Raw genomic sequence first — 4287 nt, forward strand, 5'->3', positions numbered from 1 at the left:
TGATCTTGTGGTGTATTTCTAACACAGTCCCTGGTGATCTAGTAGTGTATTTCAAACACTGTCCCTGGTGATCTTGTGGTGTATTTCTAACAGAGTCCCTGGTGATCTAGTAGTGTATTTCAAACACTGTCCCTGGTGATCTTGTGGTGTATTTCTAGCACAGTTCCTGGTGATCTAGTAGTGTATTTCTAACACAGTCCTGGTGATCTAGTAGTGTATTTCTAACACAGTCCCTGGTGATGTATTTCTAACATGATCATGGTATACGGTATAAATAACATATTCCAGTAATCTGGTGAAGTATTTGTTACACAATCCTTGGCGATATAGTGGTATATTACTAATACAGTCCCTGGTGATCTAGTAGTGTATTTCTAACACTGTCCCTGGTGATCTTGTGGTGTATTTCTAACACAGTCCCTGGTGATCTAGTAGTGTATTTCAAACACTGTCCCTGGTGATCTTGTGGTGTATTTCTAGCACAGTGCCTAGTGATCTAGTAGTGTATTTCTAACACTGTCCCTGGTGATCTTGTGGTGTATTTGAACACAGTCCCTGGTGATCTAGTAGTGTATTTCTAACACAGTCCTGGTGATCTAGTAGTGTATTTCTAACACAGTCCTGGTGATCTAGTAGTGTATTTGAACACAGTCCCTGGTGATCTAGTAGTGTATTTCTAACACAGTCCCTGGTGATCTAGTAGTGTATTTCTAACACAGTCCCTGGTGATCTAGTAGTGTTTTTCTAACACAGTCCCTGGTGATCTAGTAGTGTATTTCTAACACAGTCCCTGGTGATCTAGTAGTGTATTTCTAACACAGTCCTGGTGATCTAGTAGTGTCTTTCAAACACTGTCCCTGGTGATGTATTTCTAACATGATCATGGCATATAAATAACATATTCCAGTAATCTGGTGGAGTATTTGTTACACAATCCTTGGCGATATAGTGGTATATTACTAATACAGTCCCTGGTGATCTAGTAGTGTATTTCTAAACACAATTCCTAGTGATCTAGTGATGTGTTCTTATTACAGCCCCTGGTAATCTTGGTGATCTAGTAATCTATTGCTAACCCAATCCTTGGTGATCCAGTGGTGTATTGATTATACAGTGCCTGGCTATCGAGTTGTGTTTTCCTTAGACAATGTCTGGGGATCCTGTAATGTATCAATAACACAGTCCTAACATGGTCCCTGGTGATCCAGTGGTGTATTTGTTGTGGATTTCCTGGCTTTCCAGTTGTATACACCTAGTACAGAACCTGGTGATCCAGTGCTATAGTATTTATGTCTACAATGTCCTTGGTAATCTGAGGGTGTCCTGCATGTTTCATCGGTGCCCCCTTTATCCAGTCCCTGGTGGTCCAGTGGTCTAGTCCTTGGTTATCCAGTAATGTATCTCCCAGATCCACTATGTGGTGATCCAGCATTGTCAGTTGCCCGATCCCTGGTGATTACTCACCTTCCCTTTAAGCCTTTTCTGTTGTCACTCAATATTTCAGTCCTTTTTACAATAAATTCCGCTCCATCTGTACGTAGGCCCGGACTGTGGCCGTTACGGTTATACCATTATTACTAACGTCCGCTTTTAACCCCTTGCTTACCAAACGACCATCAGACTGAAAACTTCAGCGTCAGCTCCTGATGTAACCGGCCGCTGACCCCACCAGGGCCTGTGGGTCATTGTGCTGAACATAATCACTTTTCAAGAAAAGATTAGTGCGGGGCGGTTTTATTTATGTCGGGAAGAGATGGCTTACAGAGGATCTATGCAGGCGCGTGGGTCACAAAGGGGCAGACAGCGGCGATAATCCCCCCACCCAGTACATACCCCCTCCTATATAGGCGGGGGGCACTGACGCTGCACCCCCACAGGACGAGACCTCATAAAACATAGAATAGTCGCCGACCATGGACCCATACCATTATGTAAGATCATCCTTAGAAAACGATCGGAAGTGGAAAATCCAACATGGCCGATCAGTTTAAGATCTCCGCTTGTAGGTGATGAATGGAAACCTTCACTGTTTACTTCCAGAGGATTAAAATCCATCCTGGTCATGCGATGCTTACACAGGTGCATGGCTCGTGACAAGGCTACCCTCCGATTACTGTGACATGGTTTGGGCAGTGTATGGCGGTACTATTTAGGCACTGTATTGCAGCATAGTAATTATATTTCGACATTGCATTTGTTATTTTTGGTCTATTTTTATTTTATTTGGGCACCACAGTGCGCTATTATTTGGGTACTGGTTGTGGCATTATTAAGCTCCGCGTGACTCTGTTACTTGGAGACTGTGGTGGCATTACTTGATTTGAGAATTGGAAGGTATTATTATTGGGACACTATGCCAGTATTATTTATGTACCGTATGGTGTAATTATTTGGCTACTTTACCGTGGTATTCTATGGGGACAGTGTTACGGTATTTTTTGTTTACTGTGTGGTGAGATTATTTCTAAACTGTGTGATATAATTATTTGTGGACTATGGGGTGGTATTATTTGGGGACTGTCTGGTGGTATTATTTTGCCAGTGACTGTTTGCATTGTTCAGGCACTCTATAGTGGTATTATTTATGCGCTCTCTGGTGGTATAATTCAGAGTCTGTATGGTTGTATTATATGAATACTTTATGGCAGCATATTCTACCAATTCTATATGGTAGAATTCTTTAGGGACCGTGTGTCAGTATTATTTAGGCACCTTATGGTGGCATTATATGGGCACCATATGGTAGAATTATTTGTGGGCTATATTATGGTATTATGTGGGCATTGTACTGTGGTATTATTTGTGTATGTGTTATTTAAGTACTATATGGTGTTATAAATTATGAACTCCATTGTGGTATTATTTACTCACTGTATCTTAATCCTATGTAGGCATTATGGTGGTATTATATGGTTATTTTATGTTGGTATTATTTGGGAACTATGTGATTCTTTTGCACATTCTTTGGTGGTATAATTCAAGAACTGTGTCATTATTATTTATTTTCAAGTGCCATTAATTCACAAGATGCTCCATAGATGAAATTCTAGGGCTCAGTGCGGTATTAATTCAGGACAGGGACGGTATGGTTGTATTGTTTAGGTAATGTGTGGTGGTATCATTTAGGCACTATATAGCAGTATTATGGCTATGTTACTGTTGTATTTGTGTACTGTATGATGGTATCTAATCTAATGGTATTTTTTAGGCATTATGCTGGTAATATACAGTGACTATATGATGGCATTATTTTTGCATTGCATGGTGGTATTATTGAGTAACAATATTATTATTAGGGTGCATTCACACGACGGTAAGTGTTTTGCAGACCGCACTTGGCTGGCGCATATTTTTTGTGGGGCTTGGAACGGAACAACGGATGCAGACAGAACATCTTTTGCGGCCACGTTGAAATGAATGGGTCCGCACCCGTTCCGCAAAATTGCGGAACAGATGCGGATCCATTTATACGGTTGTGTGAATGCACCCTTAGGCTACATACATATGACCGTATGTGTTTTGCGGTCCGCAAATTGCAGATCCCCCAAAAAAAAGGATGACGTTCCGTATGGCATCCATTTTTTTTTTAGCGGATCCATTGCAATAATGCCTATCCTTGTCCGCAAACTAGAAAATAATAGGACATGCACAATTTTTTGGGCGGGGCAACGGAACGAACATACTGATGTGGACAGCACACGTTTTTTTGCGGACCCATTGAAATGAATGGGTCTGCATCCTATCAGCAAAAAAAAACGGAACGGACAAGGAAACAAAATACGGTCGTGTGCATGAGGCCTTAGTCATGTGAAATTTCAGGGGGTTGTGCGGTATTACTTCAGAAAATAATGGTGCAGTTAATCAGGGACTGTACGGTTGTATTACTTGGGTGCTGTATGGCGGTATTATATAATCTCTGCATAGTGTTATTATATAACTGTATGCTGGATTCATTGAGGGGCTTAACGTCCAGCACACTAACCAGTTCCATGGCATGGTATTTAGAGAGTATGGCAGAAATGCACCTGGACTGGGAGAGCATGTCCCAGGCAGATTCGAGTCCATGCTCCCAGTGTCACCGCCTTGTCCAACTGAAATGTATTCCATGGCAGCCGTCATGTAAGCTGTAACGTCAAGCTGGCTTCACACAGCAAAGCCTCTGGCTGCACACTCAGCTAACTGGCATAGATTAGAGCAGACTTGGGTCTCCAGTGACCCATTTAGTGCCAAGGGGTAGTCACTCGGAAGTGTCACATGACGCGCCCTCCCCTGCACATACGGGGCCGG

Source organism: Bufo bufo, chromosome 7, assembly GCF_905171765.1.
Source record: "Bufo bufo chromosome 7, aBufBuf1.1, whole genome shotgun sequence".
In the NCBI taxonomy this organism is placed as follows: domain Eukaryota; kingdom Metazoa; phylum Chordata; class Amphibia; order Anura; family Bufonidae; genus Bufo; species Bufo bufo.